The 25323-nt window shown below is 46.5% G+C and overlaps 1 protein-coding gene across 4 annotated transcripts in view; it reads left to right on the top strand.

Moving 5' to 3' along the window:
• MCF2L2 (MCF.2 cell line derived transforming sequence-like 2) overlaps positions 1 to 25323 on the top strand; it is a 2082183-nt gene that overhangs the window by 246426 nt on the left and 1810434 nt on the right. The window lies entirely within an intron of this gene.

Below are 25323 nucleotides of genomic sequence, written 5' to 3'. Positions count from 1 at the left end.
TATAGGAGCTGAGGGTCTGCGGTTGAAGTGTATTAAACAAAGTTTGGGAACTGTGATCCTGAGTGCAATGGATATGGGATCAGTAAGGGGCCAGATGGGGGTGGAGCCAAAGGTATGGCACATAATCAACATTATATTCATAGCCCCAGCAAGTTTACAGCACACATGCAACTAAGAGGATTGGACTACATATTAAAAATACCAGTAGCATTTCATGTAGGGACGCCAGGGACGCGTGAGGCCAGGAGTACGACATACTGCTAACCTCTCACCCATGATTAACCTCTATTAGTTAATGAGAGCACTGTAGGTTTCTGTTTGTTTGCCCAGAGTGCCACATAATTGAATCCTGGGTGGTGCAGTGGGGAATAGTGACTTGTGTATTTTTAGTGCAACAAGGTCCCTGCCCGTGACAGAAAGCACAGTGAATATGTAAGTCATTACTTTAAACTTACATTACACATGATGTGAGATAGGCTGTATAAAATGCTCAAAAATATTTTGGTTTTTGATGAAGAAAAGTGCTTCCAAAATATATATTTTATTAATACGCAGACTGAACCCAGTGCAAACATTAGTTATAAATGTCCATTAAAAGCATGCACTCCACAGCTCAGCTGGTAACACCGTTACAATGCCTCTTAAAAAGAATAAACCTTTGTCATCACAAAGGCTCTAGTGACTCCATCAACTAAAGCCAATACCAGCTTCCAAGAAGCATTTACATTTGCGGATTTAACAATTGCACACATTTACATTTCTTTCAGGCAGCAGGCACCCTGGCACCAAGGCTTGTATCTTGTTTAGCTTTAGCTGTCTGACTATTCCTCTGCTTCCCAGGCCAAGAGACCCCCTCCCTTCCACTTCAGCTGAGGCATCTCAGCTGTCAGAATTAACTGTCCAGTGAGGGGTGTATTTTAACAAAAATTGGGGGAAATGTTTTTGTTAATGTATTTGCTTATAAAAATTTTTAATAAAATACTTTGAAATAAAAAAAAAAGTATAGACACATTTTGCCCCACAGGTCGCTCCCACGTCACCCTCGTGCCTAGTACCTAGAAGCCTATCTGCCTGCTGAGAGACAAAACCCGAGGTGGACTGCATTTCCCTTGGCATGTGCATCTGCCCAGGTCAGAGCTGTATCTGCCTTACCATGTGTATCTGCCCAGGTCAGAGGTTTATCTGCCTTACCATGTGTATCTGCCCAGGTCAGAGGTGTATCTGCCTTACCATGTGTATCTGCCCAGGTCAGAGCTGGATCTGCCTTACCATGTGTATCTGCCCAGGCCAGAGCTGTATCTGCCTTACCTTGTGTATCTGCCCAGGTCAGAGGTGTATCTGCCTTACCATGTGTATCTGTCCAGGTCAGAGCTGTATCTGCCTTACCATGTGTATCTGCCCAGGTCAGAGGCGTATCTGCCTTACCATGTGTATCGGCCCAGGTCAGAGCTGTATCTGCCTTACCATGTGCATCTGCCCAGGTCAAAGGTGTATCTGCCTTACCATGTGCATCTGCCCAGGTCAGAGGTGTATCTGCCTTACCATGTGTATCTGCCCAGGTCAGAGGCGTATCTGCCTTACCATGTGTATCTGGCCAGGTCCGAGGTGTATCTGCCTTACCATGTGTATCTGCCCAGGTCAGAGGTGTGTCTGCCTTGTTGCATGTATCGCCTGAGACAGGGGCTGGCTCTGCCGTGCTGTTTTTTTTTGGCCCAGGTCTAGCTAAATATTTAATGTCATATCGGCTGGACCAGTGCAGGCTGCAACTGCCTCGTCATGTGCATCGGCTCAGGTCAGGCAACAACCAGTGGCGTAGCAAGGACGGGGCGGGGGCGGTATGAGTTTTGGGGGCGGCTGCCTATCCCCCGCTCTCACCTGGCAACAACTTTTTGGCCAGGCACCTATGTTGACCGAGAACCGGGCAACGGCTGCCAAGTGTTTCCATACGGCCACACCTGTGCCTGCCGAGTGTGAACTGAGTCCACGGCAACTGTGCTCAGCAGCTGCAGGCCTAGTGGCCCCACATCTGTGGTAGGACTGAGCTGCTGCAAATGCACTGAGGCAAATGTGAGGGCTTACATCTATTTTCTGAGGAAAGTAATCTGGATCTAAGCCACATTGATGGTTGTTCCTGAGATTGTAGGGGGACAACTCTAAATAGGGTCACCTGGGTTAAAGAGAGCATAGAGTGGGGCGAAGGGATGTCGCATCCACAAGGGAATCGTGATTACGGTTATCCCCATGTATTCATATTTGAATTGTGTATTAATGACTATTGCTGTGTAATTCAAAGTACTTTCTTTTTCCAAAAGACAAACATTGGGCAGGCCATTAAAGTTATTGTACCTTTATGGTTGATTGTTGGAGTTCTGAACTTGTATCCCCAAGCTACCTTCCTGAGAAGCCTATGATTGCTCGCGCCTCACTACCCTAAGAGTCAAGTGTGGAAAGGGTTGTATTTGACTCAGTTTGTGGAACAATTATAGGATGTACCGTAGGACACCAATGGAAAAATCTTCAGCCACCGTGTTTAGGGTTCAGTAGCCCCTGTCTGCCCTGTGCCCCCAAGTCCCAAACTGAGCCTGACACTCCCTAAGGCAATACCAGGCCAGAATTATTTATACCACCCGGCATCTCCCGGTGAGTTTTTGGAGGTTATGAGTTAAACTCCTCAGCATGAGAAATAACCTGGGGAGTGACCCATCAGACCTAGAACTACTGGGTCTTTGCCACAGTTTCCCCCCAAGTCCAGTGAGTTTAAGACTTATTTTTACCACTTGCTCTGGGCAAGTGCTAAATATCTGTGGGGCAGCGGTCAGGGGCGGTTGAGCGGGAAGTGGGCATGATGTCATGGAAGTGGGGAGAGTGTGCACTCTCTGGAGGGAGCATTATATGCTCAACCGTAGTGCTGGAGGTGGCAGGCGGAAAAGGGAGCTGGGCTATGCTTCGGCTCGTAACCTCCCAACTTTTGGCACAGATTCCTCGATTTAATCGCCAGAGGCTTGGCGGGAGCTTTTTTGCCTGGGGCGCGGCGCACTGCCATTGGCTTTGAGGCGCGTCAAAGACCCTATGATCTTTGAGAAAAAGCTGAAAACTTTTTTGTTTTAGTTTTTACCCTCCTACTCTGATTCTGACTCTTTTCAGGCTCGCGCCAGGACACTCCTCAGAGTATCTGCGCGCGGTAGAAGTGCATATAACATAACATAACATAACCTGTGCCTCTCTCCCAGTCACTTTATTCTAGATGCGTGTACACACTTGGGAACATTGGCTCCTGGTGGATTTTGGAAATGACGGAAACCGGCTAATAGCAGCAAATGCCTCGAAGCCCAAAGTCACACTCTGGCACCTGGCTTCGGGCCTTACCAACCCCTGGGTTGATTACCTTCAAAGGCTTACGTCCCCGGGGCAGTCTTCGATATGAGCGTGCATGTTCTTTATCTGCAGAACAGGCCATGGATTTCCGACTCCCCCGCCCATCTGCAGCATACCAGAGGCAGGTTCACACGCTCCACCCAATCAGAAGCCGGAAAAGAGTTGAATGTATTCCATCTTCTGATAGGGCAACGGGGTGTGTGATTGACAAATCCTGATGCTCCATTGTCTGACACGCTGCTCTGCCTGACGCTAGTGCAGCATGCCAGATATGTATTGTGTCTGTGTGAGCCCGGGCTGTAATAGACACTGCCTGACGCATGCGCAGTACAGCTAGTTGAGCCCTGTTCTGCAAACAAGGTCATATTACAGCTTTACAGACAAACAAATGATCCATAAGATTGTTTATTTTAATGGAAAAGCTGTAATATGCTGCGCAATAGTGATAGAGCGAGGCAGTGGGTCGATGTAGTATCTATGTAATAATAAATCCAAAGATCATATGGAGTTGAAATATTTATAATACTCATAACAATAATACATGACATTAATAGCATACTACAGTCGACTCACTGATGCCCCCTGTGGACAGCTGCCACTGCTTGGGAAAAGTGAGTCGTTCTTTCAATACCCAAAATGTCAGCTTCCTAAACAAACACCAGACAACCCAGCGTTTCTCGAGCAGTATCCTCATGGGTATACCAACCTGTGCAACCTATAATGAGGGGCAAAGAATGAGTGATTGCTGTGTGATGACTTTGGTTTCTATGTGTGTGCTCATGCGTGTGTGTGCGTGTATGTCTGAATTCAGACTCCTCCCCTGTCTCTCTCTCCGAATAAAAAACTGTTTGGTCACATATTTTGTCAATATTGTTTGCCGCTGTGTAGTATACAGCAGTGGCGGCCAGCACTGATCGGGGGTGGCGGTGCAGGGAGGCTGGAATGGCAAGGGAAGGGAGTAAATAAAAAAAAAACGTACCTCCCGTCCGCGTCGCCGCATCCTCCGCGTTGTGTCTCTCCACTTCTTCCTTCGGCCGGAACAGGAAGGACCCAGAAGCACCCAGCCTCCCCTGAGCGAATCACAATGCTGCAATGCAGCATTGTGATTGGTCTTAGTGCAGTGGTTTGGCACTCAGACGGGGAATGGGGGCCTGGGCATGTTGTCCACCCAGGCTGTAATGCAGCCTGGATGGAGAGCATGCTATGTGCACATGAATGTTTGGCCGGCCCAAGACGGCCGGCCAAATATTCATGTGCACGTAGGGAGTGAAAACCACTACTCCCCCCCCCCTGCTCATTCAGCAAACAGCCCCGCCCACTTCCCAAGGTTGCCGCACCCGCAAAAAAAAAAAAAAATGATAATAACATAGAGTTATTATCATTTTAGATTTCTCTTACACTGCTGAATAGCAGTGGGGCAACGCTCCATCGCCTTAGCGGAGGAGCCGCCACTGGTAGACAGTGAATGAAGTATTCATGCAGAAGACTAGACTACTACTAGCTCAAGGCATTCTCATAGGTTAAAATTCATCTTGGCACAGCCCTCAGAAAGTAAAATGTGATATGACCTTTCTTTATTTTTTAATTTACTGTACCACACAACCACAGAAACTTTGTTCCAAGTCTCCAGATAACCACGTGGAGCATGTCTGCCAGTTCACATGTAACTCTGTCTGTCACGCCCCCCATTGGTCTCTCGCTGGAATGCCTGCCTTTAAGTGACCCTGGGGGATTTGTGTTACTGAGTCATGTTACAAACACAAACCCTACTGTGAAAGGGGGAGTGGTTCCAGCATGCCAGAACAATGAAATAATAACATGCCTTTGTAAGGTTTTGTGCAGCTCATAAAAATGGGAAATGCATACAAGTACAATTGAGATAACAGTTCAGATAAACATGGCCTTGTTGCTGCGAGAGAGGCTGAGCCCAGATGATAAACTGTTGTTTTGATTTGTGTGGCAAATGGCATTGAACCCAAGGAGAATTCATGTAATCTGATTTAGAGGGAAGCATTAACAAAGAATCTGCAGAGAAACAGTGTATGGTACTTCTACAAAGTATTTTAGTTTTTATAGAGCACACCATGCCCCCTGGGTGTCAAACTACTTAAAATGAAAAAAAAACAGAGAGAAAGCAACAAGATGTAGTACATAGGATTACATCACAATGAGCAGTCCTATTTACAACTATACATGTCTCATCCGGGTTCAAGATTGAAAAGTTAAAATAACAGCAGAAAGAAATAAAATAAATGTATGGTGGGTGTGGAGGTTGTGTGATAGAGGGACGCAGGCTCAACCACGCGTGCCTGTAGAAAGTGGAAGGTGCACCAAGGATAGAGTCGATTTCCTCAAATATATTCAAAATATCACTTTATTATAGTTGGTAGTAAAGGATGGACATCAGCCAACGCGTTTCGTTCCACTAGGGGAACTTCATCAGGGCCTATACCACGCAGCCCGAACCACGAATATGACTTAACCACGCATTCCCTTACTACACATGCCTTTACCATGCGTAGTAAACATGGTAAAGGCAGGAATGGCAAGGGTGTATGCGCTGCTATGTCCGCCACTACTCTAAGCCTCCGCTCTAAGCCCTAAATTACAAACCCCCTACCTGCCCCAGCTCTAAATTACAAACCCCCTACCTGCCCCAGCTCTAAATTACAAACCCCCTACCTGCCCCAGCTCTACATTACAAACCCCCTACGACCCCAGCTCTAAATTACAAACCCTCTACCTGCCCCCTGCTCTAAGCCCTAAATTACAAACCCCCTACCTGCCCCCCTCCCTAAGCCTTAAATTACAAACCCCCTACCTGCCCCACCCTGAGCCCTAAAAACGCCTCATTCCTTAATTACTCCCCCAAACCCAGCCCTTAAAGCTACCCCAACCCCCTCCTCCTGCCTTGAGCCCTAAAAACTTGACCCCTCCTTAAATGTACCCTGACCCCCCGAGTGCTTAAAATGTGCTCTACCTTAAAAGTACCCTTGGCCTCCCGAAAGCGATCATCAACCCCTCTAACCTATCCCTGTCCGCTTCCCGTGCCGACGCTCCTGTTCCTGTTTGGAGTCCCCGCCCATCCCGAACAATAGAGCGCATTTGCCTTAACCACGCATATGCGTGCTTTAGGCAAATGAGTTGTTCGGGCAAGCGTGATTACGCTTGCGGGTTTCCAGAACAAATGATTCTGTCCGCGTAGTTCCGGATACTTCCCCTACTTTAGAATCAGATTCAGTACAGCTGGGCCTTGGATAGAAGGGAGGAGTATACACAGAGAATTGATGAGGGAAAAGTAGGTGTTTTCTACTTTTTAAACTTTCAGAGTAATGGGTGTGACCTAGCTCTGAATTAATAGAGTTTAAGACCATTGAGACATTTTCTGTGAAGGACTGCGGAAGTGCCATTTCTTCCTTCAATATTTTTCCAGTAGTCGTAGAAGTGGATCTAAGCTCTTTAGAAAGCAATTGTGTCCCCTCTAAATGTGAGTCCACATAAACGTACCCTAGCTATTCATGTGGTTTTCCCACAGAACATCTTGGGCCGACATCTGGCTTCAACAACTCCACTGAGCCCTTAAACTCATTGTTCTTTGCCATACACCTCATCTGATATCAGAATCAGCCATGCCCCAGAATTCCTCAGCACTGCACTTCCTTCCTATTAATTGTGGTGATGTAGGTCGGGGCCTAGTCACGTGGGGCACTGGTCTAAATGACTGGACATACACTCTGTGCTCAGGTTGCCGGGAAGACCACGAGCGATCTTCCCCGGGGTTTATTATACCCTCGGGGCGTGCCCGCCCTGAGGGGTGGGGTGGATGCATGAGTGTGGATACATTGTTGGGTAGAGCCCGCCTGGCTCTCTACATCCCTCCTTTATTTCAGTCTGCTTCATTACCAGTTCTTGGCCTTCAGGGGGAGGTACACAGAAAGTCCCGTAACTTATGGCTCGGGCCAGGGTTTGGCCGAAGGTTGTATCTTTGGCTTCGTCCCTTTGGTGATTGAGTGTCCCCAGCCGGGGACACCTCTCCTTCCGCTCTGCAGGTCGGGGAATTGTCGGCCAATGCGCACGGCAATGGCAGCGGACTTTGGCCTCTCCTTTGGTCTTCAACCGACGTTTGAGCGTCTGATCCTCTCGCCGATGATGAAGCTGTCGGAGACAGTCCGGCGTTACGTGGCCCGACTTCTTCTTCCTCGCCCTGGTCCTCTGTTCTTCCTCTCGCTGGTTTAAAACATGACACATTTCGCGTGACTCTTTGGTCACCTTTCCTGACATTCACCATGGTTCCTCTGATCCTTTCAATGGTCCACAGGTCCGGTTCATAAGGGGTCCTATACTTCCATCCGGGGTGTCGGTCATGGACCACCACTGTGTCCCCTTCCTGAAGATTTGATGTCCTCGCATGTCTGGTCGCACTAGCCTTCCGGTTGGTTACTTCCCTTCTCGACTGAATGGCGTCTCCGTCTCGCTCGGGTGGGGTCCACGTGCGTGCGGACGGGATAGTGTCTCTGGGGGCCTTTTTAAACAGTAGATGGGCCGGGGCACATTTGGTTGTGCTGTGAGGCGTCTGTCGGTAGGCTCCTAGGAACCGGTCTAGAGCTGCTTCCGGATCTTCTCCTTGACTTACGGCAATCCTCAGGGCTCTGTTTATGGTCCTCATAAGTCTCTCCACCTCTCCATTGGCCTGCGGCCACAAGGGGGTGATTTTCCGATGCTTGATTTGGAGGGCGTCCAGATAAGCTTGGAACTCTCGGCCTTGAAAGGGAGGACCGTTGTCCGTTTTAATTTCCACCGGCAACCCCATGGTTGCGAAGATCTTATCTAGATTCCGTTTCACTTGAGGAAACGCGGTGGAGGGGATCACCTCCACCACCGGGAACTTGGAGAAAGAGTCCACTAGTACCAGCGTATGTCGACCATCCGGGAAACTCCCGAAGTCCAGGCTCAGGTTAGTCCAGGGCAGCGTCGGGGAGGGCTCCGTTACAACAGGGGCTGGTGCGGGATCTCCTCCGGTGATGAGACAAGCGTGGCATGCCCTCACCATCTCTTCTACTTTGATGTCCATCGCCGGGAACCAGACTCGGCACCGCAGCCTGGCCTTCGTTTTGGCCATTCCCTGATGCCCGACGTGAGCGAGGGACAGAATCTTGGGATGGAGGTCTTCCGGTATCACTATCAGATGCCCTCGCAAGACCACTCCTTCATCCCCGACACTCAGTTCGTTCTTGATCTGCCACATCTGCTGACGGGCATGGCTGACCTCCGGCCTGAGCCCATGTATTCCATCCAGGAAGTGCGCCCATTGGTTCTCCCGGAGCGCGTATTTGACTCTGCATAGTGTTTCGTCTCTTTCCGTTGCTTCCCCAATCTCTTGCAGTGTCATTGTCTCTGGACACGCGTTTTCCGAAATCAAGTGCACAAAGGCGTCCGCTTCGTGACTTTCCTCTAGTCGAGTGGCTGGTTTGGTGCAGTCCGGGTGTCTTGACAGGTAGTCCGCTGGGTTGTTGGCCCCAGGGCGGAAGATGACTTTAAAGTTATAGCCCTGTAGCTGGACGGCCCACCTTTCGATCCTTGGAGGGGCCAGTCTCGCTGACCCTGCAAATAGGGGCACGAGGGGCTTGTGGTCCGTTATCACTCGGAACTCCTGGCCGCACAGGTACAAGTGAAAGTGTTGACACGCCCATTTGATGGCCAGGGCTTCTCTTTCGATCTGTGCGTAGCGGGTCTCGGTGTCCGAGAGAGCCTTGCTGGCGTACGCCACCGGCTTCCATACATCAGCTCCGTATTCTTGAAGGAGCACCGCTCCCAGGCCCACCGGGCTTGCGTCGACCACTAGTTCAGTCTTCCTCTTTGGCTGGAAATACGCCATCACGGCGGTGTCCAGGAGGCTGTTCTTTATTGCTTGGAACGCGGTGTTCGCCGCCACTGTCCAGTCCCACTTATGGTCATGGCGGGTGAGCAGTCTCAGTGGCTCGGCCAGGTCTGCAAGGTTGGGGATGAACCTCCCGCAATACGTTGCCATCCCGAGGAAACTCCTGACTTCTGTGGGGTTTTGCGGGGTGCTGGCGGCCCGGATGGCCTTTGCCTTCTTGGGGTCAACCTTCAGGCCTTCTCGGGTGAAGGTATAGCCGAAGAAGTCCACCGATTCCTGGTAGAATTCACATTTGGACTTGTGGAGTGTCAGGCCTTGTTCTGCCAGCCTTTTGAGTGTTGCTCTCAAATGCACGTGATGCTCTTCCAGCGATCCAGAGTATACCAGGATGTCATCACTCAAGTTTATGACCCCACTCAGTCCGGATAACACCTCTCTGATTGCATTCTGAAATACTTCAGCTGCTGAAGACACTCCGAAGCTTAGTCGTTTATACCTCCTTAGCCCTACGTGTGTGGAGAAGGTCGTAATGTAGCGGCTGTCTGGCTCAAGCTCCAGTTGGTGGTACCCTGCGTTTAAATCTAGTTTGGAGAACCATTTGGCGCCGTTGAGGTCCGCTATGATGTCATCCATGGTAGGGGTGATATGCCTTTCCCTCCTCACCACTACGTTTGGCAGACGCATATCCACGCACAGTCGTATAGCTCCAGGTTGTTTGGGCTTGGGCGCCACGACGAGTGGAGAGACCCACGGTGTGGGCCCGGTCACCTTCTCGATCACTCCGAGCTCTTCGAGCTTCTTCAGCTCCTCCTCCACCTGCGGCCGCAGGCTGAACGGGACACGCCTGTGTCTTAGGGCTGTCGGTCGCACAGACTTGTCTATGTGCAGCTTGAATTTCTTGTTCTTTAGCTTCCCTAGTCCTCGGAACAGTTCTGGAAACTCCTCCATCAAGAACTCCGCATGTGACTGGTGCACCTGGTTAGCGAAGAACACTAACCCGAGGTCCTCTGCAGTGTGGCAGCTTAGTAGCGTGCCTTTCTTCCCTTCCGTGACGTGGAATTTTGCTACGGTGGAGTATTCCCCTTGCCTGATCGTTGTCGTGATCACTCCGCGTAGCGGCATAGGCTCCGTTCCTCCATACGTGTATATTCTCGCTTGGGACGGTACCAGTTCAGGCCTCGGCATCATCTTGCTGTACTGCTCGGAGTCCATGACATTCACGGATGCCCCCGTGTCTATGAGTGCTTGTACTGTCGTGCCATCCACCTTGACTGAACACATCGGTGGGGGTCTTCTCCGCGTGGACGCTGCGGATGCTCTGCCCACGTATGAGACGACGTAGACTTCGTCGTCTTCATCATCCTCGTACCGCTGAGGTCGTTCTTGAGCATGGCTGTCTGGTGGTGGGTCGGCATCCTCTTCTAGCGACAGTTGGTGTACTCTCCTCTGTATGTTTTTCGGCCTGGTCATTACCGGTCTGTACTTTCCGCCTCGACATACTTTCGCGAAGTGGTTCAGCCTGCCGCATTTGGAGCACGTGCGCCCTTTCGCTGCACACGCTGCGGTGACGGAGTGGGCCTCTCCGCAGTACCCGCACGAATTTCCTGTCGCAGTCGTCTGATGCGGCCGACTCACTGCCGGTTTCCGGTGGATTGCTTCCACTCTCTCCGTCTTGATCTGCACTGGTTTGGTCTGTGCAGGGGTAGCTACCGGGGTGTATAGCGCCGCCTCCATCTCCTCTGCCCTTACATCTGACAGCTCATGCGACCTTGCAAGTATCAGAATCTCAGCGAGCGAAATCCCTGGTTGGCGCAGAATTAGTTTCCTAAGCAGCTTCGAACGGCACCCCACAATGATTTGGTCCCGAATTTCCTCACGCGGGTCTGTGAACGGGCAAGTGTTCGCCAGCCGGCGTAGCCGTGCGTAGAACATGTCTACCGACTCTGAGCCCGTTTGCCACGCTCGTTTAAATTAAAATTTTTCGAAATCATTGTTTAGCTGGGGGTCAAAGTGCTTGTTTAGCGCGGCCACCGCGGCCTCGTAGTCATTGTCACCCCCTGTGTTGGGGAGCGTCTCAAAGAGCTCGTCTATCTCCGCGCCGCCATATAGGATCAGGAGGGACCTCTTGACCTCGCCATCCGTCTCCCTGGTGCCCTTGAAATAATGGTTCAGCCTGCGAACCCACGCCTTCCATCTCACCGCCGCAGTAGCCGGGTCCGATGCTTCACTGAATGGCGGTAGCGGCGCCGCGCCTGAATGGGCATGGTGGCCTGTCTGCGGGCTGGGGGCCGCGGCATGGGCCTGTGCTGGGATATTTCCTGCTTGAACTGGTGGCGGAGGCTGTGCAGCCTGTGCTGGTGCACCGTCTTGCATGGCTGGGGCTCCTTCCAGGGACATGGTAAATCTTGACAGCGGGGCTCTGCAGAGTGCCTCTGGACAGACGTCTAGCGCGGGCCCTTGTCGCCCCCTCTTTGCCCACTCGCGTTGTGGCGCAGTGTCTGCTCGAGCCGACTTGCAGCTCCCCTCCGGTTTTCAGGCGAAGCCACGTGGAGACAGTGGTGCGTGCACTACCACAAGCAGCCACCGGGGGCCGCCTCGCGCCTGTTCGCGCTCTTCGCGCCGTTCGCGCTGGGCCTGGGGCAGCCGCCGTAGGGAGAGGCTCAGGAGCGTCGCCTGACGCACTGCCAGGTGCGTGGTGCAGATGAGGCGGGTCGGAGGCGTGTCACGGAGCTTTGCCGGCCTCCACAGCATGAATCACGGTCCGGCGTATGCCTCGATACTAGGCAGCCGTCGCCCGGACAACCGGCCAGGTAGGCCGAGAGGCGCTCGCAGGGGGGGCAATGGTCGCGCACTCACCCAGGGCGCTCCGCGGTCCCGGCCCTGCCGGCTGAAAGCGCTTCCGACGGGAAGGCGCGTGGGCAGGCCGCGGACCGGAGCAGAGCGGGAGCGGGCGCCGAGCGCTCTGTGTTGCGCCGTCACTCCTCGTCCTTTCCTGCACGCGCAGGACAGTCCGGCCTCGTCGCCAATGTGGTGATGTAGGTCGGGGCCTAGTCACGTGGGGCACTGGTCTAAATGACTGGACATACACTCTGTGCTCAGGTTGCCGGGAAGACCACGAGCGATCTTCCCCGGGGTTTATTATACCCTCGGGGCGTGCCTGCCCTGAGGGGTGGGGTGGATGCATGAGTGTGGATACATTGTTGGGTAGAGCCCGCCTGGCTCTCTACATTAATGTCCACCTATATCTTTGGATTCAGTTCGTTAACTGCTGAGCAGGCAAACAAAGTAGCTTCATCCCCCCATATCACAGGCCTCATTAATTTGGGGAGAGGATGTGACCTAACAGGTAGGGTGGTCGACGTCAAATCTGGGGAACCGGGTTCTAGTCTCAGCCATGACGCTCAACATCCTGTGATTATTGGCAAATCACTCAATCTCCCTGCAGGGGCGGCTCTAGGCTCATGGCGGCCCTGGGCAGGGAGCGTAGGTAGGGGGCCCCGGAAGAGGGGGTCCGGGTGGGGCCCCGAAGAGGGGGAGTCTGGGTGTTTGGAAGTGGAACGGAGCCGGAGGCCGCCAAATCCCTGCCAGGGGCCGCCACGCAAATATGTATCCATCCTCAGAGGATTATTATATTAAGGATATATATTGGCGTGGCGGCCCCTGGGGTTTGGCGGCCCTGTGCAGGTGCACAGCTTGCACATGCCTAAGGCCGCCCCTGCTCCCTGTGCGTAACAAAAATGAATGTGTCCTTGTGTAACACAACTGTTGCTCATGTAAAGCGCTCTGATAAATAAAACTCCGGTAAAAAAAATACCACCTTTTCTTTCTCTGATTATAGAATTTTGCAGAATGCTCCCTCTTTTTAAAAATCCTACGCTCTTACGCAGTGGCTGCTAGCCCATTAGGGCATACAGGTGCCACCCATTGCTTTTTTCCAGTCAGTCTCACAGCCTGAAGCTGTGCATCACAGCTTCAATCTCTCCAAGTGACAGTAGAAGCAAGCATTGGCAAAGCCATTAGGTTTCACTTATGTAAGATCTATTGGCTGTGTCAATATTTTTTAGACATGTTCCACGGCAGTGTGGCTTAAAGTAAATAAAACAAAGCCCAGTGCGTGGCCAGTTTTGCCCACTTCATAGCGCTTTTTATTGTTTACTTTAAAACTAAACCATTCCAAAATGGCCACCTTTACTTATGCATATGTGGATCGATCTTAGAGTGGATTTTATGAAATATTTTAAAAAAGCATTCCATGATTTTTGCTGTGCCTTTGCATGCATGTGCACGCTCCGGCAATAATTTTGGAATGTTTTTTGCTACACCAAAATAAACACTACCTAGATCAAAAAAATAAATTGGGATTTGGGGCACCAGAAAGAGAACAAGTAAAGTGGTGCACTCCCGCACTCAATTGATTAATTGGTCTCTATTAAGTACACCAGGGTTTTATTACAGTGCTCTCTCTTTCTCTCAAAAAAATAAATATATATTTTTGAAAATTCAGCTGTGTCATCTGTGCAGCCACTGAGCTTACCATCAGGAAACTACCTGAGGAAGGCAGAAGCTGAAACGTTGTAGTGGAAATATATTTTTGTTCTTTGGTGAATCTATCTGTTTGAGTCACTTCTTTCTTGGATATATTTATATATATATATATATATATATATATATATATATATATATATATATATATATATATATATATATATATATATATATATTAAAATCCTGCACAGCCGCCACGTATTCACTCACGCGATGCCAGCAAAGCAGGACACGGACCCGAATTTCGTGCATTAAGTTTTATTCGCCCAAGTGTCTGAGACGCGTTTCGCAGTGCGGACGCCGCTTGTTCACTCGACAGTTTGTTCATACCCGGGAAGCAATTTAAAGTGACAGTGCATGGATTCAGTGAATCACGTGAGTTGCTTTCACCATAGAAATAGACAAAATAGTCAAAATGCTCCTTGCGCATTACATTGCCGCGCTGTTTGACAACTGTGCAATTACTTTGTTAAATACATTGATATAATGTACATATGAATATATATTTATATGTAATAACCATTCTGTTGGTTCAAAAATATCTGTAAAATACATTGTTGTACATTTTCGACCCTTTTAGTCCTACTGTAAAATACACACATATATATATATATTGTATTATATAAAATAGGTCTTCATGAGGGAAGCCAAAGATGTCTGTAGGATAGACCTAAAAACTGAACAGTTCCATCCATAGCCCGCCTTAGCGCACACTGCGATTTACCGCTGTGTGTCCCCCAGCCCCATTTACTTATGTTTGTGAAACTGATGGATTCGTCCATCCCTTCCACACACAAACTGTTCATGTGAGGTGGGTTCATAAGGGATCTTAGATATTTGGAAGAAGATTAGGGGGTAACATAAGGGGTGGTAAAGAGTGATATCCCTTATCCTACAGCTGTGAGGGTGTCAATCCGTAACAAAGTTAATCACAAAGAGAGGTACCAGGAGTGGCGTGAGATAGAGGGTGGAAGATTAGAGAGGCTGTGAAAGTCACGTGCAGTGTGCAGAACTTAAGTAAGTTCTGGACACCACTGCTGGGGAGTTGTGTCCAGTTTTGGAGCCCCACTGTCTCCAGTTTTGGGGTGAGTGAGTATATGGATGATGAGTGACTGAGTCAATGGATGACAGAGTGATTAATGACTACTTGTTCTATATAAGCACTTAAACTACCATTATCCATACCTTAATCGATTAATTGGTCTATATTAAGCACACTAGGGTTTTATTACAGTGCTCTCTCTCTCTCAAAAAAAAAAAAATATATATATAATTTCAAGTATCAACCTTTCTGATATAAATGTTATGGCTATTAAATAAACCTTAATTGATTCATTTGTCTATATGAGGTACACCAGGTTGCTATCACTCACTGTGCGTTCTCTCTCTCTCTCTCTCTCTATATATATATATATATATATATATATGTATATATATATATATATATATATATATATATATATATATATATATATATATATAATGTGTAAATGTAAATGTAAATTTAAATTGATACTTGTATAGCGCACTACTCACCCGCAGGGGTCTCAAGGCGCTTGTACGAATACCGCTGTGGAACCCATCCTGGCTTTCCCTGTGAGGTGTCCACTCCTGGGCACTCCCTTGTGGGCGTGTTCGAAACATTTTGCAGGTCACATGGTGTATCGTAAAGACCATTGGAATTCTGGATGTTGTAGTTTCACATCTGATAAGTCAACAAAAACCAATTTAAATCACAGATATTTCACATTCTGATGACAATTCATTTCTGAGTCTTTACACCAATTGATGTGGTAAGACCTTGAGTGTTCGAAATTACCATTTACTTATATCGGGGAGTACCGCCCTCCAGTGGGCGAATTTAACCAATTCATGTTTGGATTTCAAATGGGATCTTTTAGATGGTGTGCCTGATTATATCAAAAGTGAGAATAGGTGAGGGGGTAAAAACTAAGTGAGGGAACAAATAAATTTAGTCAATATGTCAAGTAGGATGATACAAGGAAAGGAGGTTTCAGTCCAAAGTCATGTTAATTTTCAGAGGTGTATGTATAGTTCTTCCGATTGGTTCAATCCATACGGAGTCATAGTTCTAAAATTCAAGATGTGTCTAGACTCTTTGCGTCTTAGGAGCTTTTCATTGTGACCGCCCCTTTCGGATAGGCTCATTGTTTCCAGACCCCAGAAGCGTAGTTGTTCCCAGTCACCATTGTGGTTTGCTTCCATGTGTTTAGCCACGGCATTGCCCCTGTCCTTGTGTACCGTCGCACGTACATGTTCCAGAATGCGCTTTTTTAGCTCGCAGATGGTGCTGCCAATATACCTCAATTTGCACGGGCACTCAATCATGTATATGGTATATTTGCTATTACATGTTATGCATTCTTTGATTTGCCAGATCTTATTGTTCGGCATAGTTATTTTGGTTGTAGGCTTGGCAATATCGCACACTTTGCAGTTGTAGCATTTTATTTTTTTTTAAGTTCAAGAAAATTTGTATTTGATATTGAAAAGAGAAAAGCAAGGTGTCAATACAAAGTACAATGGAAATATAAAACGTTGAAAAACTATGATAATAAAACAAGCATAAGGGTATACATAGTATCAAAAGGAGAATCTGGGCATATAAAACATTAATCATAAAAACATGAAAATACCTGAAAGGAATATAAAGATAATACAATGAAGAAAAGAAAAATGGAATGCAGTGAGCATTTAAGGAGGTTTGAGAACTTCTTGTTGCGAAGGCAGAGGACGAAACAAACGTTTAGCACAAGTATCCAAGTAAAGCGTGACAGGAAGCCATAAGTCCATACGCTTTGCGGCCATGTGGGCTGGAAAAACAAAAGCAGTGTCAAGTCTATGGTTGTGGCAAACATTGAACCACCACGCCTTAAAGGAGATATTAGAAGAGTCTTTCCAATTAACCGTTATCTGCTGGAATGCAGCGGCCAGTAGCAAATCAATAATCTGAGGTTTTAGATCAATATTATCCCAGCAGGGGGAGAGGCTGCCTAAGAAAATGTTTATATTAGAAAAAGGGATACATGTATGAAAAATCAAATTAATTTGAGCCCAAACCTGTAACCAGAAATCATGAACAGAGGTGCATAAGAACAACATGTGAAACAAAGTTGCTTGTGGGGATGAGCAAGACCAGCATGTATGAGAAGTATTTGGAAAACGTTTATGGAGGTCAAAGGGTGTAAAGAGAAGTCTGTTATAAATAAAGAACAAGGATTGTGTCAAGGTTGCTGTTCTCGAGGATTTGCGGATCTTGATCCAAACCTTGTCCCACAGTGAAATTGGCCAGGATGTGGAGAAGTCATGTTCCCAACATTCCTCCACTTTGGATTTAGGCCTAAGAGAGTCAGTGGTGTGTAGGTATTTGTAAATGGAGGAAGCCTTTGGAGTCTTGCGTAGAAATGAGTGAAGTAAGGAGATGGGAGTGGGAGAAGGAGGAGACGGGCAGATCTGAGAGAGCCGATTGTAGGTTGTCAATGCTGCCTCCCTAAGTAAATGATAGTTGCGAGTGAAGGAAGTAGGTAAGTCATAAAGGGAGCGAAGAGTGGTGAAAGACAAAAAAGAGGACTGAGAAAAGAGTTGAGAGACCCTTATCAACCCCCTGCGATGCCATGCTTTCCAAAAGAATGGTTTGTGACGGATAAGTAGGGCGGTGTTATGCCAAATGGTGGAGGAGAGGAAATCAGCAATGGTCGTAGGAGGGGAATGGGAAGAAGATAGAAGCAGTTTAGTAGTAAATTTATGAATTGGAGTGGAAATAGAAGAGGGTTTACGGGAGAGCGAAAGATATTCAGCGAAGGAAAAAGGAGAAAGAAGAAGGCGTTCAAATTTAGCCCATAGGGGACAAAGAGTACTGGGATCTTGCAGCCAGAAGGAGGCTTGTCGTAGTAAAAACGCTTTATGGTAAGCAGGGAAGTCTGGAAAGTTAACTCCACCCTCCGTCTTAGGACGAATCAGTCGAGCGAGAGACATTCTGGGTCTCTTCTTATTCCAAAGAAAGGACATCAAAATAGAGTTAATTTTTTTTAAAAATTTGGAAGGAATGGATACGGGAATGTTAGAAATAGTATAGAGGACTATGGGAGACAACATCATTTTAATAGTGTCAAGGCGGCCCCACCAGGACAAGTAAAGAGGATGCCATTTGGACGTTAAATTCAGTAATTTTTGGATGCATTTGGAAAGACAGAGGGAAACAGTATCTGGAATGGTAGGAGTAATATGCAAGCCGAGGTATTTAATATGAGAGGATTTCCATGTAAAATTAGAGGCCGCAAAATCAGGTTTAAATGTGAATTTCGTCAAAGGCAGGATCTCACATTTATCATTATTAAGTTTATAGCCAGATATTTGCGAGAAATCATGCACTTCAGCAAGGAAGGCGGGAATCGAATCAGTGGGGTTAGAGATAAAAAGAAGGATGTCGTCCGCGTATGCAGCTAGCTTAACTTGGGAATCTGAAATTTGAAAGCCCTGAATGGTAGGATTTTGACGAAGTTTAGACAGAAAGGGTTCTAAGGCCAAATTAAAAAGAAAAGGAGATAAAGGACACCCTTGACGGACACCTCTTCCCAAGTCAAAAAAGGAGGATATTTGACCATTAGCCCAAACAGCTGCACGTGGATTGGAGTAAAGTAATGAAATCAAAGAAATAAATTTGGGGCCAAAACCAAACCAATGAAGGGTGTGAAAAAGATAGGTCCATTCAACTCTATCGAACGCCTTTTCAGCATCAAGGGCGATTGCTGCAAGGGAATGAGGCAAATGGCGGGATTTAGATAAGACATTAAATAGCAGTCTAGTGTTGTCAGTGATAAAACGACCCTTGACAAAGCCTGATTGTTCCTCACCCAGAAGATCCGGGAGAAGAAGATCAAGACGTGCTGCAAGAGACTTTGCAAAGATTTTATAATCAATGTTGACCAAGGAGATTGGCCTATAATTCTTACAGTGTTGAGCATCCTTCCCTTCCTTGAGTATAAGACAGATGTATGCGTCAGAGAAAGAACCTGAGGAAGATCCCAAGGTGAGGAAAGCGTCAATGAGGGAGTGTAGTTTAGGGATGAGTAGTTTTGAAAAGTGAAGGAAAAATTCAACAGTAAAGCCATCCGGCACAGAGCTTTATCTTTTCGGAGATTCTGAAGTGCTGTGAGTAGTTCTTGTTGGGAAATATTAAACTCTAAATGAGCGAGGTCAAGCGGGAAATGAGCTGGCTTTTGGATGTTGGAGAAAAAGCGGTCTAAGGATTGAGAAGAGGGTTGAGTTCCGGAAGAGTATAGGGTTTTGTAAAAGGCAGAAAATTCAGCAAGAATGTCTGTATCTTTGTGTTTGAGAACAGAGTGGGTATCATAGATTGATTCAATATTCAATTTGTTATGCTTTACTTTCAGATGGTTAGCTAGAATCTTCCCAGCCTTATTTTTGCCTCCATAAAACTTTGCACTTGATTTCAATAAATATAAAGAAGCATCATCCGCGGACTTTATGTTAAATTTCATTTTAGCATTAATCAGGGCTGTTAAACTGTCTTGCGATCGGGAAGTAAAATAAGAATGCTCCAATTTCTTAATATCGAGAAGGAGAGCAGCTGTAAGTTTACGGGAAGCCCTTCGTTTTTTCGCCACAAAGCCAATTATAAAATCCCTTGCTGTGGCCTTGAAGGCATCCCAGATGGTATGTGTAGGAATGGAAGGAGTGTCATTAAGTAAAAAAAATTCATCCGAAAATTCAGTGAAGGATGTAGTAAACTTGGGATCCAAGAGAAGGGAATTATTAATGCGCCATCGCTTGGGTCCAACTGATTTAGGGAGAACGTCAAGTTGAACCAGAGTGAGGGCATGGTCGGAAAGTAAAATCGGGCCAATCTCTGCATGAGTAAGGGTTTGGGCAATGTCACGAGTAACAAAAATGTAATCAATTCTGGATTGAGAATGATGACAGGGAGAGTAAAAAGTGAATTCTTGCAGCTTTGGATTACATAAGCGCCAGGCATCAGTAAGCTTATGTTGAGAGATAGCTTGAGAGAAGAGTTTATGTGACTTATTAGGAACAAAGTGGGTCTTGGAGTGTCTATCCAAAAAGGGGTCAAGGGGCTGATTACAATCTCCCGCTAAAATAAAGTTGTTATCAAGAAATCTGGTGATATGATGGGAAAATGTATGCCAGAAAGTAGGATCCCCAGCAGTAGGAGCATAAACATTTAGAAGGGAAAGTGGAACATTCTTAATAGAAATCTTAACATATGTCCAACGACCACCATCGTCTGATTCCTGAGTAAGCAAGGAGTGAGAAAGATTTTCGTGGCATAAAATGGCTACTCCATTACGCTTACCATCCCCTGGCGAGTAGTAAACATCACCCACCCAACCTCTCTTTAATTTAACAGATTCTTCAGCAGACAAATGGGTTTCTTGCAAAAAAGCAATATCAACATTTAAACGTGCAAGGTGCGACAAAATTCTCTGTCGTTTGATGGGAGAATTGACGCCCTTAACATTCCATGTAACTATTTTTAACGACATAGCATAAAAATGAGAAAAAATGTCAATAGAAAAAGGAATATAATCAATACCCAGAATAATAAAATGAGCAAAAAGGATATGAGATTCAAAAATAAGTAAAGAAGTATGAGACCAAAAGGTAGTAAGGAGGAAGATCAAGTAAAGAAGCAGAAAAAATGCTAGAGTGGTGAAAAAAAATGTAGAAAGAAGATTCAGAAAAGAGAGGAGTAAGGTCAAGAGTGATGAATAAAATATCCCAAAAAAGAAAGAAAGAAAAAGAAGAAAAGAGGAAAAGTGGATAGAGAATCATGACGAGGAGTAAAAACAAGGTAGGAGAAACCAGTTGAATGAGAGGACAATGTGTAAGTGAAGGAAAGCGAGGGAAAATACACACCTTGGAGCAAAGAAAAATTGGAGAGAAAGACAAGATTAAAGACAAAAAGGGAATGGCAGGTAACAAGGGAAGGAAGGAGAACATACTTACGAAGGGTGAAGTTGGGGAGGAACGATCACGAGGAAGAGGAGATGAGGAGAAAAAACTGAGGGGGGAGCGCCAACTGGAGGAGGCAAACAACCAACGTAAACGAACTGCCAGACCAAGAGGGAGACACATTGGAAATTGCAAAATCTGTGGAAAAGAAAACTTGAGGAGAAGGAAACATCAGAGGATTCACTGATGAGGACGAAATGCCAAACAAGAAAGGAAATCATGTATACAAATTGTAGAGCCATAGGGGAAGGGTAAAAAGCAAGAAGGAATACACATGAGAGGGTAAAAACAACATCATAGGTGCAAGTACAGATAACGTGAACACTAACTATGTATATTAATTAATACACAACAACAAGAACCATGAAGGGAGGGCAGCATAAGAAAGGGGTAAATCAGTGTGACAAACACAAACAAAGATATAGCCAACACTGAAAGTGTAGACATATTAATAGAGCACAACGACTCATGAGAGTCATGGAGGAAAAGCTGATGATGAGCTGGAGAGGTCCATATCAGACTTTTGGCAGGAATTCAGGCAGCTTCGAAGACGAACAGGATCCTCATAGGTCGTCGTTTTGTTGTTGTGAGTAACTCTGAAAAGACAAGGGTGAAAAAGGCCGTATCTAGCACCAATGGAACGAAGCTCTGGTCGCATATCCAAGAAAGCTTTGCGACGAGTGGCTGTGGCTCTGGCGTAATCCTGCGCGAAAAAGAGGGTGGATCCTGACCATGTAAGGCGGGGAGAAGCACGAGCTGCTGAGAGGACTTTAAGGAGGTCGGTGTATTCCAAGAAATACATGATGACACCTCTTGGTCGTGAGGGAATAGAAGAAGGTGAGGAAGAAATGCGTCCTAACCTATGTGCTCGCTGGATATTGAGCACGGTGCCCTCAGGTAGGTGAAGGAGCTTAGGTAGGAAGGATTTAAAGAAAGCAACAGGGTCATTCCCCTCACAGTTCTCCGCCAGGCCGTAAATTCGGAGATTGTTGCGTCGGTTTCGGTTCTCAAGCTCCTCAACCTGCTTCTGGAGAGAGGAAATCTGCAACTGCATGTGCGTCACCTTGGAGGAGGATTCCTGGAGAGAAGATATGGTACTTTCCACCTTCGTCACTCTCCCATCCATCTGTGACCAATTATCAGTTAGGATTTGCAGTTTGGAGTTGGTTTCCTCCATGAAAGGACGAAGAGCACGTATTTCCTCCAACAGTAGCTCCATAGATACAGCTGAAGTGGAGCTCGTCGGTGATGGAGGGTCCTTTTAAGACGTTTTGTTGTAGCCTTTCCAGAGGTTTGAGCCGGACGTTCCGTGTTAGATTGCGACATTTGGAGGACAAGTGCCTGAGAAGCTTCCAGTTGCGCCAGTGCAGAGAAGACCTTTGAATTTTTGATGAAGATACGTCGTGGAGCTTTAGAAACACGACCAGTTACACCTTTTTCCATATGATGAGAGTCGCCTTCCTGGAAACAGACAGAGGGAAATCTGGAACCTGTAATACCTCGTGCTTACAAAAGTCAGTACATGGGCAGAGGGGCAACTCAGACAGTAGAAGGACGCAGGAGCTAAAAAGAAAAGTCCATAAGGAAAAAAAAAACGCTGCAAAGCCACTTATGAACATAGATAGCTGCCAAGAATTGCACAGTAATGTCCATTCAGTAAAGTTAGAGAGCCTTCATACAAGAAAGCAAGGTGCAGAATTTCCGCAAGGATGACAAGCAGTGAATAGATTCGTTGTAGAGAATGAAGACCCCAGTGGAGGATTCACAATACCACAGTAAATAAAAACAGGCTGAGGCGAGTACGCAATTTAGTAAATACGCAGGTAGCGTAAAGAACTGCAAAAATGAAGGAAGTCCGAAAATGGGAAAGCGTGGAGGAAGTAAATTGGCTTTGATATAGAACAAGGGTAAGTTATTGTCATCAGAAAGACATATGAGGAGATTGCTGAGTATGAGCAAAATGGCCGCCGAAATCGCGTAATTCGCGTTAAATAGTCACATAAGTGAAGGTAGGCAAGATGAGATAACCAGCAGCACAAATAATGAAGAGTTAGCTCACCATGAGCAGCTGCATGAGTGTGGTCAGCATCCGTAGAAGCGGGCAGCGCGTCAGACGCGCAAAGCAAAATCAAAATGGCGGTCGCGGCCGTCAGGAAGCCACGGCCGCTCGAGTTCTCGGCTGAAAATTGAGAGAAATGCTCATTGGAAGCCTCGGGTGCGTGCCGTTACATTCCCCTGACACTCCGACCCAATAATCTTCTCCGGGAAGAAGGCTGCAGCAGGTGTAGAAGGATGAGTCTCCCGGTCCACATGGAGCGCTCACATCGGAGCCGCCGTCTGCGTCGGGCACCAAGCCACGCCCCCCCAGTTGTAGCATTTTATGAAGCCCTTTGTTTTTAACCATGATTTCTTTTTTGCCGTTTTTTGAAAGTGACTGTGGACCAGTTGGTCCTGTAGATTTCTGGCCCTTCTGTATGTTATTACGGGGTGTTTGCCCATTTTTTTTGCCTATGATAGGGTCTAATTGTAGGATTTTCCAGTTTTTTCTCAAAATTTGGTTTATTTGTTTTGATTCCTTGCTGTAGTCCAAAATTAGCCTGATTGGTTCATTCGCTGTAGTGGATGGAACTTCTTTTTTCTTTAAGCAATCAGCTCTTGTTGTTTGATTTGCTCTCTCCCAGCATTTATGTACAATATGTTGGTTATATTTCCTCTTTTGGAAACGTTTTATTGAGTTCTTACTCTGTTTGTTCCATTCAGATTCCTCGCTGCAAATTCTTCTTAATCGAAGAAATTCCCCATAAGGGATACTTGATATCAGGGACTGTTGATGGAAGCTGGTGGCTTCCAAGGTTGCATTGGTCGCGGTACATTTCCGATGGAGTGTAGTTTCCACATGATTGTTATTTATGTACACTTCTGTATCCAGGAAAACCGCTCTATTTTGGCTAATGGTGTAGGTGAATTTTATGCATGGCGTGCTGTTGTTCAATATTTGGAAATATTCCAAGAATTTTTCTTTTCCCCCATTCCATACTATAAAAAGATCATCAATAAATCGCTTCCAGACTATGATGTGTTGCGTGTAGGTTTGGTATTTTTCATTCCATGCTGTTGTTTTTTCCCACCACCCCATGGCTGTACAGGCGTAGTTAGGACTAAAGGAGAACCCCATAGCAGCCCCATTTTTTTGCCGGTATAGTAAGTCACCGAACATGAAGATATTGTTGGTCAGTAAGTTGTTTATCATCTCCAATAGCATATCATTGTGGCTTTGGTAATGAATGTTCCGTTCCTTTAGGAAATATTTGCAAGCATTAAGGCCCATCTCATTATCAATGTTGGTGTACAACGTGATCACATCCGTGGTGATCATGATGAAATGAGGTTGCCAATTGATTTGTTCCAAATTACACAGGAAATCCGTAGTATCCTTTATGTAGGATTTTAGTAGTTTTACCTGGGGGCTTAGATAGTAGTCAATGAAATTTGACAGAGGTTCAAGTAGAGAACCGTTGGCTGACACAATTGGTCTCCCTGGTGGTTTTGTGGCGTTTTTGTGTATCTTGGGTAGAAAGTACACTGTTGCTGTTTTTGGGAAGTCTACTGTTAGGTATTTTCTCTCATCAAGGTCAAGGAGTTCACTGGTTTCCCATTGGATCAGTTTTTTGTCTAATTCTCTTTTTATATTGTCAAGTGGGTTTGTCTCTAGTTCCTCATAGTAGTGCTGGTTCTTTAGTTGTTCCATAGCCTCTGCAATGTATAGGTTTTTGTCCCAGAGCACTATATTCCCACCTTTGTCCGCTGATTTTATTTCAAAGCTTTGATCATTTTTTAGGGAGGACAGGGCTTCTCTTTCACTCTTTGATAAGTTGTCTTTACCATTTTTCTTGGTGATTTTATATAAGTCATGGATGACCGCCTCCTGAAACATATCTATTTTGTTTCCTGGTGTTAGCTGGGGGTAGAATTTAGATTTTGCCTTCAAGTTGCTCGTTCCCCCTCCTAATTGTGGTATTGCAGTATTTAAGCTGATTTCATGGCCCTCTTCCGCATTTAGGTTCAGAATGGTTAGGTATGCCTCAGATTCTTTTGCTAATAAACTAGACGTCGGTCTAGGTTGGTGTCTGGGTATTTTTGGTTTGTTTTCTCTTTCAGCAAAGAATTTGGCAAGTTTAATTTTTCGAATGTACAGATACATGTCTATTCTCGTTTGAGCCATATCCATGCGAGTAGTTGGGCAAAAGTTTATTCCCTTCTTTAGGAGTGAAGTTTCTGCTTCCGTGATTTGTCTCCCTGAAAGGTTAATAATTTGTAATTCCTCATTCATTTCCCCCTCTTCTGTTTCATTGATCTGGTTTCTGTTCCTACTTGTGCGTTTGTAGCGGTTTCGCCTACGGCTCCTCCTTGTGTGGGTTTTGCGAATCTCGGTTGCCAAGTTCTCTCTCTTCCCCTTGCTCGACCACGTGTATTTCTTTGCGCCCCGTGGTTGTGTTCCCATTGTCGCTGTG

The sequence above is a fragment of the Lissotriton helveticus genome, chromosome 11 (genome assembly GCF_964261635.1).
Source record: "Lissotriton helveticus chromosome 11, aLisHel1.1, whole genome shotgun sequence".
NCBI classification, from domain to species: Eukaryota; Metazoa; Chordata; class Amphibia; order Caudata; family Salamandridae; genus Lissotriton; species Lissotriton helveticus.
Note: the sequence above shows the minus strand (reverse complement) of the source record. Positions and strands in the feature narration are given on the sequence as shown.